Here is a 27591-nt window from a genome sequence, read left to right on the forward strand (position 1 = left end):
TCAAGAACAAAAACAACTCCCATGAAAGATTCAAGGTTACATTTGCAGAAAATTAACAGGTCATCAGCAAAAGTAAGGTGAGTTAATGGGAACAATCCTGCAAATGGATTCGAGAGATCACGAAAGGGATGCAACACGTTAAATTGTTTACGTGAAATCTTTCATTTTTGGTGTTTGATGCCTGCAATTTATGTGATTATTTAGTTAAAGATTATTACTAAACCCTAAACCATTATCATAGTCAAAAACTAATTCAACCGTCATTAACTTCTCTAATCTTAGTTCTTATTCTTCTTGTCTAAGAAGATACAACACTAATAATGAAGAATTCCGGCTCATTCTATATGAATTGAAGTCTAGTATTCCGGTTCATTAACTTCTCAGAATATAGGACGCTGCTCTGTGCCTCACGCTGTGTTATGCAGCTTGCTGGATGGACTTCATCTGGCGTGGAAGCATGGGGTTAGATGTATCACGGTGGAGATGGATAACGCAGAAGCAATCAGACTAGACTGCTAATCACTCCTAGTCAAAGCTATGAACCGACTCTAATTCGGAGAATACGGGAAATACTGCAGCGTAGCTGGACGGTCGAGTTCTTTCTCATTCACCGGGAAGCCAACGGCGTGGTTGATGGCCTTGCCGTTATGGCTACACGTTGCCTGTAGGGCTATCTGAAAGACAGAACCCGCCTGCTGCTATCCGTTTGCTTCTTCAAGCTGACATGCAAGCTTGGAGAGGAACACACTGCTAAGCCTTCTTCTATCTCCTTTGTGACCACACAAAAAAAAAGTCTAGTATTATTTTGGCTGAAATCTAGGAAAACTACAGATGACTGAACGTGTTTTTGTGCACATATCTAAATTCAAGAAAGGCATGGCTCACTAAATGTAATTTTTCATAGAATTTGCAAAATATGTAATTGACACGGTTTTGAAAGATGTAATTGGAGAAACATATATTTCTTGAGTTTTGAACAAGATACAATCATATTAAGAAAATCTATATTTGTAAAGGAGATGAATTCATTCATACGTACAGTGATCACAAAAGGCGTCAAAAAATGATAATTTTTTATGATTATTATAAATAAATGAAAAAAAAATTCATAGAATAATCAATTTTCTCTTTTAAATGGAATCACAAGAATAAAAGGTCTTTTCCTATTTTTTCATATAAAAAAGTTTCTCTTTAAGTTTTTATCTCTGATTTCTACCGTCGAAATATGATTACAATCAATCCATTAACGAATAAAATGATATTTCTCTATTCGAACAACCCATTAACGAATGTATCTTAGACTTTTTAATTAAATTTCAGATTTTTAGCATTAAAATTGAAGATACATCACACATAATTTGAATTGTAATTACTTTTAAAATTTAAAGATAATGCACTAATCATACGATTTTAATAATTAAAAGATAAATTGTTATTCTTAAAGATTTTGGTTCAAGCACGACATTTATAAAGATGTTTGAGAGTTTATTGTCAAATGTTTAAAAAAAATTCAAACAAATATTATCTTATAATCACCTCAAACTAATCAAAAATAAAATTAATAATAGGTTATTTTATTGTACCAGTTCTAATATAGAATATTTTTATTTTATAATATTATTTTTATTATTAAAATATGTTTAATATAAAAATAAGTGTCCAAATTATATCGTTTTTAATTGGTGCTTAAACTTTTTTGGTCAACCAGATACCTAACATTACAAACGTTATCATTTTAAGTGTTTCGTCTGTAACAACCGTTAAAAAGCTCCGTTAAGTAGCATATGTTACATTTGTTATAATTTTGGAAGTTTTATTTAAAATAAAAAATTTGAAATTACATATTTTTTAAAAATCCAAAAATTTCGAATACATATAACAATTTAGAGCAAATTCGGATACGAAACTTGTACAATAAGTACTTAACCTCGTATCATCTTTTTGGTGTAGTAAACGTATATAAATAAAACCCTAGCAACAGCATTCGCACCACGGTTGCCCGTCTTCCCTCGCTTTTTCTTTTTCTTTTTTTTTTTTGTCTTTTGAAAACCCTGTTAGTTAATTTTCCCTGCGAGGCAACCACAGCTTAGCTTAGCCCGAAAAACGAGGGATGGCGGCGGCGGCGACGACGAACAGAACGGCTCGGCGGATGGGAGCCGAGGACGAGAAGCTAGTCTTCGAGACGACGGAAGGAGTCGAGCCGATATTAAGTTTCGATCAGATGGGGCTAAAAGACGATCTCCTCCGTGGAATCTACAATTACGGTTTCGAAAAGCCGTCGGCGATACAGCAGAGAGCCGTCATGCCGATAATCAATGGTCGCGATGCGATTGCTCAAGCTCAGTCTGGTACCGGTAAAACTTCCATGATTGCTCTCACCGTTTGCCAAGTGGTCGACACTGCTAGCAGAGAGTATGTTTTTACTCTGATTCTTTTTAAATATATTAAAGTTAGCTGTTTTTTACAGATTTGAATTTACTGTGATGTTAATTTCATTTTGTGAATTAGTAAATTAGGGTAGATCATTGAGGCTTCGAATCTCGTGATGCATACTGTAAATATTGTTTAGGATTAATCTAGAAATTTGTTCCATCTAGTTTGAAGCATGAATTGCCGATGCTAAGTAGTTTTATTTCAGGATTCAAGCATTGATATTGTCACCTACGAGAGAACTGGCATCTCAAACTGAGAAAGTGATACGGACAATGGGCGATTACATGAACATACAAGCACACGCGTGTATTGGAGGCAAAAGTGTGGGTGAAGATATAAGAAAACTAGAAAACGGAGTTCATTTAGTGTCAGGAACTCCAGGTAGAGTCTGTGATATGATCAAGAGGAGAACCCTACGCACGAGGGCTATTAAACTATTGATTCTTGATGAGTCTGATGAGATGTTGAGCAGAGGCTTCAAAGATCAAATTTATGATGTTTACAGACATCTTCCACCAGAGCTTCAGGTACCTTCCTCAGATTGTGTCTTTTTTTGTTGTAAGAACCCCCCCCCCCCAAAAAAAAATTGCAAGTCCGATAACAGTTGTAAGTAAAGTTCTTAGGCACTGTAAGGTTGTGTTGCATACTGTTTTCTTACTTGGTTTTAATGTTCATGAATTGAATCTGAGTTGTTATGATGTTATTGTTCCGACTTGTTGCTGTTATCTTTCATTTCTTGTATAGTTACAACACTTTGTTTTCTCTTTCTCATTTTTCTTAGTTTGTTTATGTTGCTGAAATTGATTTGAAATCATTCAATTTTTGTAGGTTTGTTTGATATCTGCTACCCTTCCTCATGAAATCTTGGAGATGACAAGCAAATTTATGACTGATCCTATAAGGATCCTCGTGAAGCGAGATGAGTTGACACTGGAGGTAAGTAAATGCAGTTATGCTAAAAGATGTCCACAATTTCTAATTTGGCATTTGACGCAAACTTTTGTTCTGTTTTTTTCATGATTACAGGGGATTAAGCAGTTTTTTGTGGCAGTTGAAAGAGAGGAGTGGAAGTTCGATACACTATGTGATCTTTATGATACATTGACAATCACCCAAGCTGTTATTTTCTGCAATACAAAACGAAAGGTATCTTCTTGGGACTCATATCATAGGTATGCATATGCTTTTCAAAGAAGGAACAGAAACATCTTTAACCATGTTAAGAATTCTTTGATACTAGGTTTTGAACTCCTTGGTGTGATCGTGTGGCTTATCATTGTGATTTCTTCTTTTGAAATAGGTTGATTGGCTAACTGAGAAGATGCGTAGCAATAACTTTACGGTATCTTCAATGCATGGAGATATGCCTCAGAAGGAAAGAGATGCAATTATGGCTGAGTTTCGGGATGGGGGCAACCCGTGTTCTTATCACAACAGATGTTTGGGCCAGGGGACTTGATGTTCAACAGGCAAGTCTTTGGGGGCTGATTGGTTTCACCTTTTTCTGGTCTTTTTTTCTAGTAGGCTAGATGTTTTAATTTTCTTCATAACAGTAAACATAGTTACATATTATCTTGGAGACGACTTGTGTATTGTAGTGGTAGTGGAACCTGAAGGCATGGTTCGAGACTGTGTTGCATGTGCACAAATTATGTTAGAACTGAATGCATATTATGGTTGTATGTTTTCATTCCGACATGCGTTGCTAGCTTTGAAGGGGGAAAACACTGGGAGAACTCTAAGCTTATTTGTTTTCCTTTCATGAATTACTAAAATTTACTTTGGTTGCTTCAGGTGTCCTTGGTGATCAATTATGACCTACCGAACAGTCGAGAGCTGTACATCCATAGGATTGGTCGGTCAGGTCGTTTTGGACGGAAGGTATTTCTTTTACTAATTGATTTGACTTCTGATGAAACCTATTAACCAAGTTTTCATTCCATCAATTGTATATTCTTGATTATCATCGCCGGGTTCTTTTATTTGCATTATTGGCCACCTCGTGGGCATTTGAGAATAATCACCTCTGATCATACCGTTGTGGGTGCAGGGTGTTGCCATCAATTTTGTGAAAAGTGATGACATCAAGATTCTTAGAGATATAGAGCAGTATTACAGTACCCAGATCGACGAAATGCCAATGAATGTTGTAGATCTTATATGAGAGAAATAACAATTCTCCGAGTGCTTGGATCGGATGGAATGATACATGATTGTCGAGAGCATGATTCATACAGTTTGTTTAATTGGCTTCTCTAACTGTTCTTTTGCAATTATATCTTCTCCATTTGATTTGTGTAACACTACGTTGGAGGTGAGAGGTGGTGGATTTATGCACAACCAAATGGTTTGCCTTTGGAGATAAAGAAGAAACGCCGTAGGTTTCAATTTTGAAACGAAATGCTTTTGGAATTGGCCCGTCTCATCTCTCTTCGTTCTCTTCATATCAATTTAAGGGAAACATTTGATATACATATTCTAAAATTTAAATTTCACCAATATCCCTATGTGAATGTTATTTGATATATTTGTATGATCTTTAAACTTATATGATCTACTTTTCGTTGATAAAAAATACTTTGAAGATCTAAATAAAAAGTACATTTTAAGCCAATTGAAAACCATTTACAATATACCCTCTGACAATCTATTTGGCCAAACACAAAAATTGAAAAAAAAAAAAAAAGAAATGGGCAAACCAAACCATTGCCTTACTCGAAGAATATACACGAGGGAGGAATCGGTTAAGTTTTTGTATAACTATTACAAGACGGTGTTAATATGTAGGGCTTTGAGCAATGAAGTCGCCATTTGTTTCACCAACACTTGCCTCTGGAACGCAGCCCGTCTCTCCGTTCCTCGATTAGATTCTGTAACTTCTGTGGTAAATCGTTCTCCACGATCAATTGTTTTGGTCGTGGGTGGTGCTCGTAAACGGACTGCCAACACCACAAGAAATCAGATCGAAATTGTTCAAGATAAACCTCCTCTTAATGCATCACTAAGGAACAAGTTATGAACCACAAGTGCAGAATAATGCTAGTCTCTTTTCAAGTGCTTGAGTTAATAATTTATCCTTGCATCAATGCTACAATATAGTAAAACTACTGGGTTGGAGTAGCTCTAATTTCTACAAAGCATGAGACTAAGGTCTTAAAACCACATTCTCTACTCGTAACTAGGGGTGCACAAAAAAATCCGAATATCCGATTTTACGAAAAAAATATCCGAAACCGGATTTGGGAAAAACCGGTTTTTTTTTTAACCGGATCGGATTTTTTTTAAACCGGTTATTTTAACCGGTTTGGAGAAAAAAACCTAGACCGGTTTTTTTACCGGATAAAAAACCGGTTTGAAAAAAACCGGTTAAAAAACCGGTTTTTATCCGGAAAAAAAAAACCGGTATGGGTTTAAAAAACTAGCCGTTAATATAGCCGTTGGGAGGGTTTTGTGACCGTTTTTTTCTTTAAAAAATTACCATTTTATCACCCTAAACATGTATAAATAGGTTGGGGATGTATTTGGTTGATTACAAATTTCTCAAATCTTATTACACAACACTTAAACATCTCTCAAATCTTACTTTTGTAATTTTTTGTTCATCATGAGTAACACGACTGAATCTTCCGTCGGGGGAAACCTTGAAATCGTGAGAGTGATCGAACACACTCGAAACAAAGACATTTGGGATCACTACGATTTATGTGAGATGTCAAATGGCTCGAGGAGGGCGCGTTGTAAACTTTGTCTAAAGTTTCTTGCATCGGAAGGAAACACAACTGTAACATCCTCCATAACGGGGTTAGTGATTAAAGTGTAAGATTTTAAAATGTCAGTAATCAAATTAAATTAATCGAAAAGTGAAGGAAGTAATTAAAGATGTTGGGTAGGATGAATTATTAAGTGAATGAGAACTAAAAGGGTAAAAGGGTCATTGAGCAAAGGTAATAATTAAATAATAGATATTGGGCATTATAATATCCAAGTGAAAGAAACAAGAGTTTCCAGATAACTCTTGACTCTTCTTTCTTCTTCAACGTGGAGAGCCCAAGCTAAGGTGAGTTTAATTTCTCTTGATTAATCCTTTAAATTCAAGCATGGTTTTAATTATGGAAGCCTTAAGAAAGATTATAGAAGGAAAAAGAGTTGTAGAAACTCAGAGAATTGTAAGTTAAGGGAGATTAAAGGTTAGAAGTCATTGAATGAAATATTGGATTAGAGGTCATAATAAGAATTAGAAGTTAGATTTGACTTGTTATCAAGCTAATTAAGAAGTATAAGGTGATAGAATTAAAGTTAGAACATGTTGGTATTTGAGTATGATTCTTGAATATCATGTAAAAGATAGGATTTTGAGTTTAAGGAAGTGATTATGGAGTAGAAACGAGTTTAATTATGTGGATGAAAGTTAGGAATATTAATGGAAGTGAAGTATGAGGTATGGAGCTGAAATGAAGTGAATTTCGAGCTCAAAAATGTGATTTCTGGGCAAAGGGAATCGGTACCCATTCAAGGGAACCGATACCCCCTCAAACGAACATAGAATTCCAGAATGCCAGAGGGGAACCGATACCCCCACAGGAGGGAACCGATTCCCCCCTAAAGGAAAATGTTAATATTGGTTTAATAAGTTCGTTTAAGTTGCTAGTATCCAATTAAAAGGTGTAGGTATCTAATAATTGTCTTAAAATGTATGATTATGTAGATTCAGAGCCTAAACGAGTTCCGGAATCATTGACAAGTAAGATCGATAAAAAGGGAAGATAAGATATTGAAATGGATTAGTGAGGCCAGGTGAGTGCATATGCATAGCATGATTATGTTAGTTTATTCAGTTCTAGACTTGCGATAAGTCTAGATTTAATATTTTGATACATGATTCATTCAATATTATGAAACATGATATGAATTCATACCATATGCATTATTTGATATGCTTGAAATGAACATGCATGAAAAGTTACATGTGTATGGGAATACTATGGGAATAGTGGTAAGTCTATTTTCCATAGTAGAGCTTATATAAATGAGTGTATGTGATATATATATTATTGCATATGTTACATGAATTGTGTGAATACATGTTAGTGAAATAAGCTATGTGAACTAGTATAAATAGTATATGTGATTACATAAGTTATATGATATAAACATGTGATATAAGATATAAGCTAAAGAATTATAGGATATGAGATAAGATAGACATATGTGGTTATAAGAGACATGATATGAAAAATAAGAGAAAAGGAAAATGTGATATGTGAAAGTGAAATATATATATATATATATATATATATGAATATGAGAAATGATATAAGCCATGTGACATGATCTATATGATTACATGAATATGCAATATGTGATACATGTGATATGATATGAAGTATATGGTTACACATACATGTGGTATGTGACAGAAGAGAAAGAACAAGTGATATGAAATGTTATAAATGATAATGCCCATGTTATGTGATATGAGAGCTAGGGGTATAGTTGGCATGCCAAGAGTCGAGGGTTTACCTATGTTCTACGGAACATATGGACAGTTTTACCTATGTCTTTCGAGACATATGGACAGTATACCTATGTTCTAAGGAACATATGGACAGTTTACCTAGGTTCTTTGGGACCTATGGACAGTTGACGAGGTTCTTTATGACCTCTGGATAGTTACCGGGGTCTGTGTGACCTCTGGATAGGTCCTTCGGGACATTTATATGAGCTGTGGTGACAGCATAGTGGTACACAACCTCAATAGACTCACATATCTACAGTTCTCAGAGGTGCACATGGGCTAATAAGAGATAACATGGAATGTACTGTATATGATATATGTGTGTTAGTGATTATTGTATATGCTATAAGATATATGATATGAGCTTAATGGATTATATGAACAAGAGAATAGAAATATGAAAGGTGATAATATGATAATGATAGGAAAGAAGATAATTATATGTATGTGTGGATATGTATATATATATCTATATGAAAGGTGTATAGTAAGAATCATTACATGTATATGTGGGTATGGTGCTTGTATGTGATATGTTAGTAGAAATTGTTCAAGCATGATTACGAGTTAGAGTTTTATTATATGTTTTATGTCTCACTAAGTCAACGACTTAGCGTGTGATTGTTTCACACGTAGGTTACAGAAGTGAGAAGAGTAAAGAGCTAAGAGGAGCAAGACAGGTCAGTTCTCCTTACCCAATTGTCAGATCAGAAAATATATGTACGGTATATAGAGTGTAGTTGGCATGTAGTCTAAAGATATAAATTGTATGAACTCTGATATATTTTGTAAACGTTTTGAATAAGTTAAATGTTATCCAAGTTTTTGAATTACTCACTATTTTATACGAATAAATGTTTGAAAAGTCAATGTGACACTTCGGACTCGTATCCGGGTCGGATACGGGTTGGGGGTGTTACAACAACGTTGAAGAACCATTTGACAAAATCATACAAGGCACTTCGCTCAAGATCAGATCATATTCAATCGAATCTTACACCGCAAGGTGGTGTTTTTGTTTACGACAACGAAAAATTACGAGAAGCGTTTACAAAGTTCGTGATTACAAAAGCATTGACGTTCGACCACTTTGATGATGAAGATTTCACGATAACAATTCAACAACTAATGCAACCACGTTATACTCAAGTAAGTCGTACTACCCTTAGAAGAGATGCTATAAAAATGTGGCGTACGGCGAGGGAAAAATGATTTTAGGATTCCAAGAACACCGTTATGGTGTGTCGCTTACATGTGACGTTTGGAGTTCCCCTCATAATACCGGAAATTCTTTTTTAGCCGTTACGTCACATTGGTTAGATCAAGATATTTGGCAAATGATGAAAAGAACAATCGCGTTTGAATTATTCGGTGAGCCGCATACCGGTGCTAATTTATTTACACTTTTAAAAAGGGTAATTTGTCTTTATAAATTAGAAAATAAAGTTTTTTCTATATCCTTTGATAATGCATCGAATAATACAAACGCGGTTCCAAGATTGAAAATATTACTTTCACCGATTTTAGACGGTGCGTTTTTTCATACCCGTTGCGTTGCACACATAATTAATTTATTCGTGCAAGCCGGTTTGGAGGTTATTGAGCCGATTAGATTAGAATTTAAAACAATAATAAAATCGATTCTTTGTAACAACAACAAAAGACTAAATGATTATAAACGATTTTGTAAGTCCGTTAATAAAAAAGCTTTGGGTCCTAATTTGGATTGTCCAACTCGTTGGAACTCAGCTTGGATGATGATGCATACTGCCTTAAGGCAAAGGGAAACATTGCAAACATTTCACGATCGGCTTTTCGAGAGGGGTCATGTCCCAAACATTTATCCGGATTCGAGTTGGGAAACTATAGCCAAAATAATCGATTTGCTTGAGGTTTTTAAAAATTCAACAACCTTTTTATCCGGTGTTTATTACCCTACTAGCCCGTTGGTTCTTAATCAAATATTTTTGTTGGCTACCCGACTAAATGACTTTGAATTTGAAACCGAAGTTTTTCAAGAAATTGGCTTTGCAATGAAGGAAAAACTTTTAAAATATTTTAAGGAGATTCCCCCAATTTTTACTTGTGCCGCCACTTTAAACCCAACGTTAAATGTTGGTGGGGTTGAAACACTAATTGAACAAATTGCGTTTGCTTTTAATCTAACCGATGATGAACCCAACTTTGTCCAAAACCAAATAAATTATTTTAACAAATGTTTTCGAGACATGTTTGCAATTTATTTAACTAAATACGAATCAAGTAGTGTAATACACGATCAAATGAGAATGAATGCGGAATCATCTAGTAGACGTCCAAGTAACATAAATTTGAATCTTTTTAACACTCTTGTAAATTCCCAATCTAAACGATCACGTACTACCACCCCAAGTAACGAGTTGGGAAATTACATGTCATGCGATTTTCTATCAAAAATGACATTTGAAGAGTTTGAAAGTTTGGATATTTTGGCTTGGTGGAAAGAAAAGGAAGCACAATTTCCGATTCTAGCCGCCATGGCCCGTGATTTACTAACCGTCCAAGCTTCTACGGTAGCTTCGGAATCCGCTTTTTCTGTTAGTGGCAGGGTTATATCGCAACAGAGATCAAGACTAAGTCACGAGTCGGTGGAAGTATGCATTTGTTTAAAGGATTATTTGGATGGAGCGGCTCGTAAGCAACATATCACCACCCTAGAAGATGCAATTGATACCGATTTGGAAGCAAACTTACACATTGAAGAAGTCGAACTTAGAATATCCCCTCCAAACGAAGAAGGCGAAGATGATGAAGAAGAGATGGCAATGTAATTTATTTTATAACTTTATTTCAATTATCGTAAACTTTGTTTCAATTATCGAACTTGAAGTTTTTAAGTATTTGAATTTATCGAACTTGTAAGTTTTTAAGTATTTGAATTTATCAAACTTGAAAGTATTTAAGTATTTCAATTATGTTGAGTTAATTAAGTATTTCAATTAAGTATTTGAATTTATCAAACTTGAGGTTTGATGCTTTCTCTTTGATTCTCTCTTGATTCTAGTTGCTTGATGTTTCTTGTCTTTGATCAATGGCTTCTAAGCTTGCTTAAATACACCTTGAATCACTTCTGAACGTTAGTGATAATTAATGAAGATAATATAGCCGTTTAAGTGTGAAAACATTTAATAAAAATGCTTGGAGCGTGGGGGAATCGGTACCCTCTCATAGGGAATCGGTACCCTCTCATAGGGAATCGGTACCCTCTCATAGGGAATCGGTTCCCTAAGTGTAAAATTCAAATATTTCGACCGTTGAATAGGGGAGAATCGGTACCCCCTATGGGGGAATCGGTTCCCTCCGAGCATTCTGGAAATCTCGGAGCCAAACCATTCAGTGAGGAATCGGTACCCCCTTGGGGGGGAATCGATTCCCTATGAGCAATCTGGAATATTAAAATCGGTTTTTTTATAACCGGTTTTTTAAAAAAACCGGTTTTTTTAAAACCGAAACCGGTTACACCGGTTAGGATATCCGGCCCTCCAAACCGGTTAAAAACCAAACCGGTTATTTTATAAACCGGTTTTTTTTCTATGAGAAAAAACCGGATCGGATAAAAACCGATCCGGATCGGATTGAAATCCGACAAATGTTCATCTCTACTCGTAACTACCCTCCTAGGGATGGCGATGGGCAAGTCATGAACAGTTTTTGACTGACCCAAACACGACCAGGTACTATAACACTAAAACTGACCCGACTCAAGATTAAAAATATTTTCACCCGCCCCAAGCCCGACCTAAAATTTTAACTGGAAATCTCAATCCAATCGACCTAACCTGATTTAACATTATTTTTACTTTTTTTTTATACTTTTTTGTCAAAACGAAAAAAAAATCAAGTAAAATAGTATTTTATTCAATTTAATAACATAAAATTAAAGTAAAATTTAATTTAATCTCATAATTTTAGTTATATGCTAATTTTTACATATATTTTTTATCAAAACCTAACTAATAATACATAAATACATAAAACGGTTATTTTCGTAAAGGTTCTCCTTAAACCCAACCCAACCCAGTCAAGCTTAAGGAGAAACTAACCCGACCCGAAACTCGAATTCAATTATAAAAAAAATCCGACCCTATTAGGTCGGATCAGGTCAGAATCCGTGAGCTTTTTTTGCCATCCCTAATTTTTCCTTTCTAAATATGTTTTCCGAGTCGCCTGGCATACTAAAGGTGGAACTAACAATCATGGCGTACATTTCCCACCCAACGGCTTCTCCCACTCAAACTATTAACAAAGGGAAACGAGTTTGTTTGTTTAGCTCGATTCAAGAGCTTCCTAATGGTAGGAAACAAGAAAACGAACCACCTTAATGGACCTAGAGAAACAAATTTTGATTTAAGGATCTGGAATAGAGTCGAGTGATCTGTAAACAAAATCGATAGCACACAGATTCTGACAAGGGACATGATTGTACTGACCTTAATTAGTTTAAGTAGATTAAGGCGAGCAATAGCGTCCTGGTGATCCAACCTTGAGACCAGAAGCGGGGTCAAACCGTTAACAGCTAATGTTGTGTTTATACGGGACGATTTCCTGCATTCACATAAATAAATAGGGTCCATTTAGAACCCAATTTTCCATATACACCAGTGAAATGGCTGAGGATGTTCTCGTATTGGTCCTTAACCATCAATAATGTAATCAATATACTGCATGGTCTTAAAAGAGCCAAGAAAATAACCAAAGGGTTTAGCATCTCGTACGTGATAATTTTCAAGAACGGGTCCAATATGTGGACAAAGTGTCGCTCCGGACAACACTGGAAAAACTTCACCAACTTCTGGATTGCTTCCTTCTTCAGCAAGGCTTTTTCCACCTTGCGGTTGTCATTTTCATGAGCCAAGCAAACAGCAAGCTAGTCTAGCGCCGTCACAGACCAAAGCTCGTCGTCAAGCAAACTCAAGTACACATCCAATCCACCATGCACCCTCAACTGTTCCCTTGAATTACGTGATGCATGAGCCATATCACACAGTAGCGGCAATGCATGTTGTTTTAAGGGAGAGTCTGACATTATGAATTTCATCAAATGTGGAATGATTCCGTTTTCTGCTGCTTGTTCCTGTCTCCTCTTATTTATCTTGCACAAGTTGAACAGTGCATTGAGGACCTTCAGAAGATAAAGAAATTATCATTATAATTTCACTGCCCACTGGCACCAGCACAAAGAGTGAAAATTCAACACAATCTAATGTACTAATAATCGGATAACAGAACTTTAGACAGAGAAAGATGTCTAGTGATATAAAGCTGCAGTTTACACATTCATATGTCAATCACCAAGAAAATGAGTACAAAAAAGGAGAATAAATAATATAATTAACAGGATCAATAGCACAAAAACTAATTTATAGTATTTTACTCCAACACAATGGAAGTAAAATGTTGGTTTCCAGAAAATAAGAAGTGTTTAGAGCAAGAATAAATAATATAATTAATGACAAAAATAGTATGCATGTGATCTTTGGGTTGGAAGAGGGCAGCAGAGCTGTGCATAGGACAGAGTAATCCACGTCTCATCCTCTCATGAGTGAGAATAAAGGAACATAACTTGCAAAGTGGCAAGAAACCAGCACTTCAAAACCCAGAAAGCAATTGTTCATTAATTTTGTGAACCAACTTTAATTTGGTAGCAGTTACTTACTCTAAAGAAGATCTAGGTAAGAAGATAAGCTATTACATGACTTCACATGGTTTTCTAAACCATCAGGTGGGTGCCAGCATGTTACAATCTTGTGTTTCGGATTGATAGTTCAGATCATCCAAGGGGGCTGAAACCTTTCAGCTCATCAAAGGGAGACTGAAACCTAAGGACTCGTTAAAAGAGAGATCAAGATCATTTTAGGGCTTTGAATAAAATCTGACTTGAAACTAAATAATATTTTCTTAAAATAGTTGTTCCCTAATAATGAAACATCCTTCCCTATTAAGTTAGGTAACACAGCATATCATTTAATGAAGTCAGTCAACATTATTTAGAATTAAATCCATGACATAACTACTGAACACAGAGAGAGGGAAGTAATCACAAGAATAAGGACTTTAAAATCTCAAATAATCACAGTTGATAATTTGAGCAGACCAGGTATACCAAATTTGCTAGTAAATGCATCATAAGGTATACTGATCAAGGATAATAAGGCAAACCTCATGATGCAACAAGTGTTCCACATTCGAGTTCTAGATTTGGGATCAAATACTTAATTGCATCTGCTAGCTGAAGATTCTCCAAGCAGTTTGGATCCGTGGACAAATGATTAATACACTTCAGCATCTAAGAAAAATAATAATTGGCAGTGAGTCCAAAGCATGCGTGAAGATTAAACACAATAAAATATGAAACAGGAAGCCAATATAGTTTAGGTACCTTTAAAAGAATAGGTGGTTCTATGCGATTAAACATCTGAAAAAGACGGTTAAGCAAGCTTTGGCTTCACATGTAGGATTTAACGGTTGCATCAGCTTGAGCAAACTCAAGAAGTAGGTCTGCCACCTTTTCAAGATACTCCTTGGCAACATCTGCATTCATTGTTGATACCATGTTGGAGAGCAACCCTGATGATGTTGCACTTCCAGCTCTAGCACTTAAAACACCTGAGCCAGATAATACACCTGATGCAGTCTGAGAAGTTATACCGGATGTCGACGCTGTTCCTTCATTAACAGCCACTTGCCCAAATTTCTTACTCGATGTTCTTTGTGAAAATCTAGGGGTAGAATCAACAATTCCAGTTTCTCTTCCACGGCCGGAGACCTCTGAAACCATAAAGAAACTCCCAGTCTTCAGTAAGCAAAATATTGTCTTAACGGATAAAAAGCTCAGTGGAAAAGCATAACTCTCATTTAAAGCCAGCATGAATCAAAATGTCTCATGTTAAGCTAGTATTTCTGGTATAATCTCTCAAGAATTTCACCAATTACCAATGATAATGCAGATTTGGAAACAGTCACCCATTACATATTTTTAACATCTAGAGAAAGCATTGAGCAGAAGATCAATCAAGCATGAACTGGCACCTGCAAACTCAGCCATCAAGAAATCCAGTTCACCATTGGTTTTTCTGTCATTAGCATGTAGCAGAGGCAGTATGCTTTCGTGTTTCTCCAAATTGGGCAGGTGGCACACATACTCTAGTTGCTGTTTAGGAGGTTCCTTCTCTAATAAGCTAAGCAGAGGTCGAACTTGCTCTACCGGGGTAGTTACTGAAGTTGGAAATCCATTTGAAGGTCTGTCCAAAGATGTCTTGTTCACAGAGTTACTTACCTTCTGCCGTCTGAGGTCCTCTGCTCTATCAGGATCAAGTTTCCAGTGATCCAAATTATATTGATCTTTGGAAGCTGAAGATTCTCTGGAAACTGAAACATTTGATGTCCCATTGCTAGATTGAGGTCTGTCGCCATCAACAGCAAGATAACGTGAATCTGGCAGATTAGTATCCGACCTCTGAGAATGGGAAGTTGAAACCCGTGAAGGTTCTATTGCTCCAGCTGGAAAGGAATGCTCAGTCAATCCATGCCTAGCTTTATGGATATCAGATTGATCAGTTACCGAGACTGGAATCTCATTCTGGGCAAACATAGGATAACCGGAATCTAATCGACCAGAATGTTGTCGTTGAACTGAACCATCTACAAGTCGAGTTGCTTCATTTAAACTGTAAAGAGTATTAATAAGCCTCAGTAATATCCCATTCTTAGCATTTTTTTCAATTATAGAAAGCAAACACACTGGAGTATTTAAAAACATAAAAATTCAAAAGGGAGAAAAGGGTAGAAGAATAAAAAATGAGATAGAGTACATCATAAAGTTGAGAATAATAATTTTCAGAAATTGGGTTTAGAGCTTCCAAAATGGTATACAGTCATCTGTCTTACACTACAATGCATATCATCTATGATTGCATCAACAAACTTGCACAAACATGCACACAAACCTGTACTTTGCATAATCAGCTTCTAGAAAGCCAACCAAAACCGGGATTCCACGACAAGCTACAAACATCTGCAAAGTCAATGAGCTATAGAGAAGGAATCAATATGGTCAGTATAATTCATTTATCTCAATTAAAAGTGATATTAAGCAACAGAAATAAATAGAGGAGAAGACCCAACACCTTGACTGACAAAGCTCCTGCAAGAAATAAGCTGCCTCCATCCTAATTTCCCGAGGACGATCAGGCCCCGCAAAACTCGTAACCAAAGGGATCTATAATGTAACTTGAAAGTGAATAAAACGTTATAAATACTACAATATAATTACTCTCTCCCTCGCCCTAGCTCATTTCAGTTCAAAAGATCAATCCAAAGTGACAAAAACACAACTGAAACATATATATACAAACAAGAACCTTTATTCACATAAATTACAACCAAAGGATTCCAAAAACTATGGAGATGCCTCATTAACAGTTGACTCTCTCCACCAACACCTGAGGAGTTCTAAAGTTTATAGGCATTAGTGTGGAACAAGAGGACTGCACATGTCCTGAAAATTCCATGATACTGTTACCCATAGAGGGGAGGAAATTGAAATAGAACTCACTTTTAGGTCCTAGCCTATGAGCAAATATGTAGCAACTGCACGCCTTGCCCACATTTCTATATGTGAATAAATAAAGCTAAATGGTCGAAGAACTCAGAAAACCAACAAGACATGTGAATAAATAAAGCTAAACGCTGTAGAACTTACAAAGCCAAAAAGACACATGTGAATAAATAAAGTTAAATGGTCGTAGAACTTACAAAGCCAATAAGACAAGCATTATCCTGGAAATCAGTGTTTTCTTTCACAATATGATTAATAAGTTGAAGCACTGAACATGTAACCTGCAATTGCAATAAATATTAACATTGTCAGTTGGTACTTGCCAAGCCAATAACCATTGCTACCAATCTTTTTCCTTTTTCCTTCTTTCTTCTTTTTCTTTTTGATTTTTTTTTAAATATGGCTGGGGGTCTGGATGGAGAGAGGAAGAGAGCCTCATTATTGACGTACACGAGTTTTTGGGACATCAAGCAATTCCATTGGAGGCAGTAAACCACGCTGGCTGACAAAAACAATTTTTTGTTCAGGACGCTGGCGGAAGATCGCTATGAGCTTCTGACATGCAGTAACAATTGCATCCTCTGATTCCTCTGGTCTTAGTGAGCCAACTAATCTGCTGAACTCAACTGCCTATAGCACAACGAAAATTAGCTTTTAAATAGCTCCACCATCAGAAACAACAATAACAAAATAAAATTTTCAAATAAACAATTCAACAGAAAGAAATTCAAAACATACAGATGGAGAGGATGGCAAGAATCAGATCAGTACTGGGACAAATTTATTATTTTAGTTACAAAATCATATCTTTTCCTTATGATATCAGAAATATAACTTCAGTCATAAATCATTTTTTTTTAGGCGGGGGCGGAACCTAAAATAACCTACTTAGTATTCACAAAGCCTAGGAGTATCAGCAATGGAAAAATAATAATAGGCTTGAGTATCCACTCACCATGAGACAGGCAATTAAACAAAATTGTATAGCAAAGAAGACAAAGAAAAGAATGCAGCACGCATAGCAAAAAGTGGCAGTATATTATAATTTTCAATACAAGATTTTAAAATTTGAATTTACGAGATTGAACTTAACAGCAAGACACATGGGTGGCATCCATTAATAATGGATAAATAAAAGCAACCGAAAAGAAATTTAAAACTCGAACAACTAAACCTTCACTTAAGAATAGCAGGAAGTAAAATTTTTAATTTGTAGTGTTTTGGAGATGAAATATGAAGAAAGATTCAAATACAAAATTTGACACGTGTATGCATTAAAAATCATGATAGCAACCTCCCAGGTTGAACTGAAATCCTGTTGTAGTCGGAAATTTTGAAAATTCAACTATCAATATATATATATATATATATATATATATATAATTGTAAAACTCTAACAAGATGCTGCACATACTGAGCAGTATAAAAGTTTTAATAACATATTAGAATCAGGTTGCCAAACTACAGTCAGCATCATAACAATAATAGATTAGAAAGCCTCAATATACTTTGAAATAAAAGGTGTATTGCACAACTGGAAGAAGAAAAAACAGGTTACGTATGAGGATTCCATTACAGATAAAAGAATTTAAGCCCGCTATTTGATAGTGATGATAGGTACCTGTAACGGAAATAGGTTCTGAGCGGGTAATTTATCATCAAAATCCTGGCCACAATAAACAATAGAAAACATCATTAGGTTCATGTCTTAAGGCATCACATAAACATGGCACTCAAAACATATCAGACCAAGTATTATTTTTAACATACCAAACCATCAATGTCAATTACATCATCCTTCAAAACACCCATCATTAAGCGAAGCAGGTTACCACCACCATTTGACTGACCCATTTCCTCTTCCATTTGTTTCTTAGCAATTGTATCTCTTAACTTCTTAGCCAGGTCATTTTTTCCAGCATCAGGCACAATACCTTGGTTCATATTTGATGCAGATGAAGACGTTGAAGCTTCAGTTGATCTTCTCTCCACGTTTTTATCCAATGGATGAAATAAGTCATCCAAAGAAGCATCTCCAGGAGGATCACTAAATCTAATTAGCTCATTTCCAGTTGAGGTCACTGAAGGTTTTACAGCCTTAAAATTTTGGAGTCAAATTGTAAGATTCCACTTTTACTTGTGTAAGGAAACCAAGAAAGTTCACAAAGGTGAATGGTAAAATGTGACAAGGAGTGCATAGAATTAATAGAGAATTTACAAAAGAGAATCATAGATGATATTTCAAAGAATCCAGAAATTTAAGGACCACTAATAAACATTCTCCAGAGGAAAAAGAGGACCAGGACATAAAAGAAAACTCACCATTGTAACCATCACTATAAATATGACCTAAGAAAACTCACCATTGTAACCATCACTATAAATATGACCTAAGCAACAACAAGGAAACATGCAAAAATATATGCATTTGCTGGTAAGTTCCTTGTACATCTTTAAAATCTAGAAGAGCAGTTTTTTTTCTTTAACCAAACCATACAAGCGGAGAAGATATTTCATAGAGATATATGGTTCATGATGTAATAGAAACCAAGATAAGTTCTTTCACCCAATACAAGTATACAAGCACTGGCGGAACATCGTGGGGGCCAAGGTTGTAATTATTAATTAATATTGAAAAAATATATTTTTTTTAAAAATAAATAAAGAAAAATTTATCAGGCCCCCTTCAATTAAAAAAATGTATTTATGGAAAATAAAAAAATACTTTAACCTATAATAAATTCCTAGTTTCGCCCCTGTATACAAACATGCAACCTAGAATCAACATGAAGACATGCATAGAAATGTCTGAGCAATGCATGACAGAAACTTCAAAGGTAAACAAATATTATTATTATTATTATTATTATAAATCTAACAATTTCATTATTTCAGAAACTAGCACCATTGCATCAAGCACTACCTTTTGAAGACCAGCATTCTGAGTTATAGGTACAAAACCAAATGATTTATTCTCGTTATCAATTTGATCCCTGTTGCCTCCCTGTCCTTTTTCCATGTGTTTCCTTCTTGATGGTGAGCCGACATTACCATTCATCATCGCATCATCTTGATGGGATATCTCATTATGCTGACCAGAACTGAGGGCAGCCACTACATTCTTAAAAGAAAGTCCACCAGGACTACTCTGTAATGGTGGTTTCTCATGAATGGCTAAGGTTGGAACCTGATCTGATTGTAGATCATCGTCTAAATTATTCATCCTTCCTTCAATCGGAGTATTATCTGCAGAATGATCATGATCATACTTGCTTCGATCAGTGGCCTTGGTTGACGATACCTCTTTCCTAGAGCTCTGACAATCAAAAGATTAATTCACTAAATGTGAGAAAATCAACATCCACTTGCAGTCTGTCTGAAAAACTAAACATTGGTCTTCAAAACACTTAAAACATTAACAATTTTAAATTTTCTTTAATAAGTTGTTTCTCTTGTAGCTTTTAACTTTAGCTAAGGCTTGCTTCCAAAGAAAAGGTAAAGGCTGAAAAAGTTCTCACTGATTCAGATGCCTCTACTTTCTCCGCAGGAAGATTCTCTTCAGCACTCTTATTATCTGCATTAGAGGTTTCTACATCTGCTGAAACATCTTCTGTGATGTTTCTGCCAAGGAACAGACAACCAGGGAATAAATGATCATGAAATAAAATAGGAGTAAATAGAACACAAAGTGAAATGGTTAAAAAGTACTTGGTTGTCAACCCTGCAAAGCAGCAAAATGTAAGGTTTTGATATCTTTTATGAGCTGCTTAAAATATGAAGGGAAAAAAATCAATATTAACGGCAAGCCAGAAAAAAGGAATGTAACATAGAAATGAATATAATGCTAAAGCCACTTGTAGCATGCGTAGAAAGTTTTTAGTAGAAATATTTATAAGCAGATATGTCCTCATAATTTAGTACGAAAATGAAACTACATTCTGGCTTTCAGAACAAAATATGGCAACATAAACAAATTACCTCAGAGAAGAGTGCAAGAGTAAAACAAGATGTAAGGCTGAAAACAAAGCACATGTATACGTACAATAAATTTAGATCCATCGACCAATATTGTTTGCATGATTAAAATAAAGAATAAAAACCAAAACAATTGTAGATATCTTGTAAAACAAAAATCCTAAGCACACAACTAGATGTGAAAAGTAATTAGATTAAATCATCAGAACTCTGATTATTAGATCAGATCAGTGATTGTAGGTGTCTAGGTGATAAGGGAGACCACATAACACATTAATTCATGGATGGAGAAGGCTGACAAAATCCCAAGGAAACTCCCAAAATGCATTACACATGCCTACTGTAGCATATATACCTAATGGTTCCACGACGCAAAGAAGACTGCAAAGCGCGTCTGCAATTCCGTATCCAAGGGTGAGAAAGGAGCGTTTTTGCATCAGGCCTCTGTCTGGCATCCTGAAAAATCAATGAAGCCTCATTCAACAAGTTAACAAATTATCAATGACTTTAACGGGGTCAAGTGAAGATTTGTGATGGTCTGATCAGTAACAATCATCACATTGGTTGACGTCTATTGAGCTCCAGTAGTTATCATATAAACTAAGGACAAAGATAGAATGCCATATATTCTATTAGCCACATGACTTTCAATGAGTCTATGAAATTTATCAAGATATTACGTTTTACTTCAATTTTGTTAATTTCATTTCATCTTGATGGTGGCTCACACCTCAAGATTTTATGGCTAGAAGAATGTTTACTACTCATTGTATAACTTCAAGAGTGTCACTGACAGCTTTTGGTCTTCATGGATTCCAAAGTTATAAGATCAAAAGAAGTCTCATTCCCATCAAAAATAGATCTTTCCTGACTAATAACTAAGAGTATTCTATCTGTTGCAAAAAAAATCATGCCTCAACACTTTAGAAAGATCCGACAATAATTAAAATACAAAATTGGAGCTTCATTTATCTTACATACCTTCTTAAAGCACTGGCGCAGAAAATCAGTAATGTCTGGAGATAGGCTATCAGGTATTGGTGGATGCTCATCCTGAGAGGAAGATACGCATATTGAAAACACACACATATATATGTATAAAGAAGAACAATTTAAGACAAGGCAAAAAATGACCTTGCTAAAGCTTTCTCCAGCAGTGAAAACAATATGCAAATATGGAGTGTAAAACAATAGGGAGGGTAGATAAAGGATAGAAAGAAACAGAGAAACTCTGATACGAAGAATTTACTCTTATGGTTATATGCTGACCAAAGTAAACTGCACAGATATAGACAAACCTGCACAATCCGAAAGAGAGCCGGCATAGGCTGCAGATCATAGTATGGAGGCACACATGTAAGGAGTTCAATCACAGTACAGCCAACACTCTAAATGTCAGAAGCCGCACAAACCCCTGACATTTCAATCACCTGAAATATAATTTAACCTGTAAGAAAAGCATCCTAAAATAACAAACATGAAAACATGGAGAAAAGTAACAGGATAGACAATTAATAGCCACATTCCAATTATCATTACCTCTGGGGCCATCCAATATGGTGTTCCAACAACTGAGTGTGTGTTAACATCAGCCTCAGTTAGTTTCGTTGCAACACCAAAATCTGCAAGTTTCACTAGACCCTGAAAAGAGAAATTAAGTCAAGGATAAGTTGGGGGGAAAACCAAGAGAGTCCACACTCCACACCTAATGACACACCATCAAAACCATTTGAACACGAAAGTGAAGATAAAACATTATGGTGACTGTAATGAATCTGCACAACCGAGGACCCTGAGGTGAGGCAATAAAATATGGCCCAGAATTCAGCAGCCTGCAGGTATTTCACTCAAGTAAACTTAAGCAAATCAACTTCATTTATCTTAGCATATATTTCAGCATATATGTAGTCAAAGTAAAAGGAAACGTATAAATTCAAATTCAATTTATCTAAATAGCCCAATATCAAGGAGACCAAATGTAACATCCGCAATACCAGGTTAGTGACCAAATTGTAAAGTTTCAGAATTTGGTGACTAAAGTATAAGAATGAAATAATTCAATGATTATTTGAATATATATTGAAGGTTATTTAGTAATTATTAAAGGAAATTAAGGGTATTATGGTCTTTTCTTTTAAAAGATATTCTTCCCCCTTTTATAAGAGTGAAAAACGTGGGAAGAGAGCTATCTGGAAGCTTTCTTCTTCTTGCTTTCTCTTCTTCACGTGGGGCTAGCTACAAAAGATTCTGCGCGAAAAGCAGTTCCGGAGTCATTGACAAGTAAGATCGATCAAGGGAAAGATAAGAGATTGGAATTTGACTAGTGAGGCCAGGTGAGTGCATATTCAATAATATATGATGTGCGATGGGAATAAGACTTGCGATGAGTCTATTTCCTGAAGTGCTACACATGAATTCATGATTAAAGGCATGAGTTGAATATGCATGTATGTATGCTTGATTATATGGATTGATCTGTTCTTTTATGTGTTAGGTGATAAAGTATAAGTGATTACATAAGAAAGGTTATGAATTATATGAGATATAAACTATGTGATCATAGTAAAATATAATTATATTATTAAATGATAAGTGAAATAAGCTAGATAATATTGATCTATAGGATAATGTGAGAATAGTACACTAACTAGGAGATTTGAACATAAATGATAATATGAGCATATAAGATAAGCTAGATGGGAAAGATTCATATGTTTAAATAAAACTATAACACAGGGGTTGTATGATAGAAATTTATGAAGCTATATGAGAAGATTATAAGAGTTATATGGAATTGAATTAAGTAAACAGATTAGATTATATATATATAAAGAAATAATAGAAGTGAGATGTGTTTGTAAGTCTGACATAGATGAATATGAATATGAATTATAAGAGTGCTATATGATTTATATTAGGATAAATCTTGAGAATATATATATATAGATAGATATGAAATGAAATGAGTTATATGAATACATAATTATGTGATGAATGGTGGATTACCTGAACATGTGAATATATATATATATATATGTCTAAGGGAAGGCATAAGATTAAGATATAAGCAATGTGACTATAAGTTATGTGCTCTAAGTGATATGACTTATAGGTATTTCTATTATAATGTTACATGATATGTTATGTATGTTAAATGAATTATGTGAGGGTATAAGAATGATATGAAATATATGTGAAAACAAGTATATGTTATGAGATAAACCTATGACTATAAGCTACGTGAAGGTGTTTTTATATGTTATATGAAGTATATGATCTTATGTGAACAAGATATGATAAGTATGTTTACATGAATAAATGTGATTGGGTGAGAAATGATAGAAATTATATGATAACATGATATATATGACATGTGAATTATATGGAAATAATCTACGTGTAAGTGAACTACGTGACTATGTGATAATATGAAAAGAAGCTATGTGATACGTGATATGTGATACGTGAATTACAAGTTTATGTGAATATTTGAAATGAAATAAATAATAACGCCTATGTTATGTGTCATGAGAGCTAGGAGTATAGTTGGCATGCCAAGAGTCGAGGGTCTACGCGGTCCTTCGGGACATATGTATATTCTTTGGAACATGTGTGAAGTCTTGAAAGACACATACTTGATCCCTAGTATATGTATATGATTCTTAAGGAATAATATGTGGTCCTTATGGACATCATTATATGGCACTACGGTGCAATTCTACGCGGTCTTTCGGGACATATGTATATTCTTTGGAACATGTGTGAAGTCTTGAAAGACACATATTTGATCCCTAGTATATGTATATGATTCTTAAGGAATAATATGTGGTCCTTATGGACATTTTTATATGGCACTACGGTACAATTCTACGCGGCACTTCGGTGCAATTATACGAGCTGTGGTGACAGCATTAGTGCACAACCTCTATAGACTCACATATTGATAGTTCTCACATATGTACATGGGCTAATCCAGAGATATGAACAAATATATGTTAATGGTATGATAAATGTTATAGAAATGATATGATGTTGTGTGTGTATAGTGTTTGATCGAAAAGGTTAACCATAAAAGTATGTGATTACATGATAAACTTTTAATGATGAATTATGTGTATGTATGGATTTACTGCAATTGATCTGATATGATTTTATATGATACGAAGAATGCATGGAATTGATATAACATGATAGAACAGAACATGCATGTATTGATATATGTTATAAAGTGCATTATAAGTTGTTATGCCTCACTAAGTCTTCGACTTAGCGTGTGATTGTTTCACACGTAGGTTTCGAGAAGAGTAAAGAGTAATGCGGAGCAAGACAGGTCAGTTTTCCTTACCAAATGTCAGATCAGAAAATATAGGTACTGTATATAGAGTGTAGTTGGCATGTAGTCTAAAGACATAAATTATATGAACTCTGATATATATTTTGTAAACGTTTTGAATAAGTTAAATGTTATCAAAGTTTTTAAATTACTCATTATTTTATACGAATAAATGTTTGAAAAGTCAATGTGACACTTCGGACTCGTATCCGGATCGGATACGGGTTGGGGGTGTTACACCAAACGTTATCTCTGTCTCCATGATCAAATTTATCACAATATAATCACTTAAAAATGACACTGAAATAGTTCTAAAACTCACTAAGGATAGAGAAATAGTTGCTAGGTTACCTCTTTAGTAGTCAGAATATTAGCACCTTTAATATCCCGATGAATAACACCTTGTTCATGTAGATAAACCAAGCCTTCCAAAACCTGATTAACAAGTAGCATATTCAATGATGCTTTACGGCAAAATGAAGCAATAAATGCAGAAATACAAACAAACCTGAGCAATATAGACAGCCACCAAAGATTCTGGAAAAGGCCCAAATTTATTTGGCTTGATAATGTTTGCAAGTGAACCATTTTCCACAAACCTATAGAAATGTAAAAGCAATAACTACAAGCTCCTAACAGCTCAGAGAATACTCCAATCACAATGTAAGATTTCTTACTCAAGAATTATATGCAGGTGAGTCTTTGTCTTTGATGACCCAAGATACTTCACAATGTTCTTATGGTTCAGATTCTGCAAAGAGTTTCAAATTTTAATTAGCATTATCCAGCCGGCAGCAGACAACTACCATGGAGAATGGAAGATGACCGGTAAACAACAAATAAGGGATTGGGCAAGACATCCTTCAAAAAAAAAAGGGATTGGGCAAGACAGTTGCAAACAGCCAGCAGACAGTGAGACACCTTTAGTGCACATACAGAAAACTTATGTCCATTAGATATGCATGTGAGCAATTTGAGGTAGCAATACAAAGGAAAAGTCCAAAAAGCACCAATACTTAAAAAAGTTACCTTCAATAAATCGATCTCTTGCTGCAATGTTAAGCCATTCCACCAGCAAAGAGCATTCAAAAGAGAAAAGCAACTTGTCAGCCTTACTAACGCTACAGAAACTAGAAATAGAAATGCATGCTTCAAATGTAGCATTCCTATGGAGTAAATATGAAAACAAAATAAATAAAAATTGTTTCAATTGTGCATGTCTATCACCTAACTTTTGAAAACATTGGAGATATAAGTTAAATACAAAGTAATCAAGGACTAGAATGATAAATGCCCTCTGAATAAAAAGATGCACATTTCATAGGAACAAGGCAATTTTATTGACTCCCATAAAACATTTACATATTCATTAAAAGCAATTAATAAGTACAGAGAAGATGTTCAAATACTAAAATCCAGACTCCCAACGGCTTACAGTTAAGATTTTCTGTTAATAAGATGCAACTGATGTTACATGAGCAGGTCTTTGAAAGTGGTCAAGACAAATACATTTTTAAGTGTACCAAGTCATAAGTAACTTTGAAACAAAACATGCGTATCAAAATAAATCAAGATTTATATATTCAGGGAACAGACTACAGATTATCATGAAAAACAAAGTTAAATTTCTTCTTTTTGTCAACAAAAATTAATGGAAAACATTATAAAAACCAAAAAACAGATCAACCCAAAAATATATATTCAGACAATCTTTCATCCATCATAATGCCCTGAAAACATAGAATAACCTATAACAAAATAAAGTATTAAAAAGTGACAGAACCTGACAGCAGTTTAACGGATGGACATAAATACTAATGTGCTGACCAACATGGCTAAATTCTATCTATCCGGCAATACTAGTGAACTAGCAAAACCATATATTGATTTAAGCAGTTAAATTCAGAAATAAAAGAAATATAAAATCAAACCATTATGACATTGAGGTCCTCCTGAACAATATTCTCCAAAGAAACTTGTTTAATTGCAACAAAGTCCCCATTCTCCAAATCCAAGCCTTTATAAACACGTCCATATGCACCTTTCCCAATTTCATCTCCAAGCATCTATTCAAAAAGAGAACACAACATGGAAAATTAAAGATTACAGTAAATAATTAACAAAATTTAAGGAAGAAAAATGATCGCGGGAAGACACTTAACTTCCAATTTTCGAAGAAATAAAAAAACAAAAATAACTTTTTCCTTCAACAAATTGAAAAGTCATTTGCATCCGAATCATATTATGTAATAAAAAAACTAGCGTTTTCCTGGAAAAAAAAGAAAGAAAATTGAGAGCACAAATTTCAATTTCAAATTTTATTTCTGATTTCCGATTTTCTGTTCGTTTTCTCGAGATTCTAAAACGAACGAACAAATAATAACAGGAAAATTAAAAAAAAAAGTATAAACCCTCGAAAAAAATATCGAATTCTGGAAATTGACTTACGTATTTGTTGTCCAGAGTTTTGGATTTGGGGAAAGGGGAAATAACTGGTTGGCGAGACATTGCTCTATGTTCGTATCCTTCTTCTTCGTTCTTTCTTCAGAAATGAGAAAGAAAAGCAGGCGCTCGTTGCTTAAAGGAATACTAGAAGAAATGCTCCATGTTTTGACGACAGTGTTGAGGATCGAAGGAGAAATCCAGCGATGAGGCCAGACTCCATAATGCAGAAAAGGAAACGAAAGGAAAAAGGAAGGAAATGGAAAGGAAAAGAAAACGAGGGAAGAGAGAGGAAAA

General features: G+C 34.9%; 2 pseudogenes; one reads left to right on the forward strand and one right to left on the reverse strand.

Annotated features, from left to right (window-relative positions):
* The first annotated feature begins 2037 nt into the window (after nt 1-2037).
* Nucleotides 2038-4720, forward strand: LOC120127969 (annotated as a pseudogene).
* Nucleotides 4721-5181: 461 nt separating this feature from the next.
* Nucleotides 5182-27585, reverse strand: LOC120128097 (annotated as a pseudogene).
* Nucleotides 27586-27591: the final 6 nt, after the last annotated feature.

The sequence above is a fragment of the Hibiscus syriacus genome, unplaced genomic scaffold (assembly GCF_006381635.1).
Source record: "Hibiscus syriacus cultivar Baekdansim isolate YM2019G1 unplaced genomic scaffold, ASM638163v2 tig00110474_pilon, whole genome shotgun sequence".
NCBI lineage: Eukaryota > Viridiplantae > Streptophyta > Magnoliopsida > Malvales > Malvaceae > Hibiscus > Hibiscus syriacus.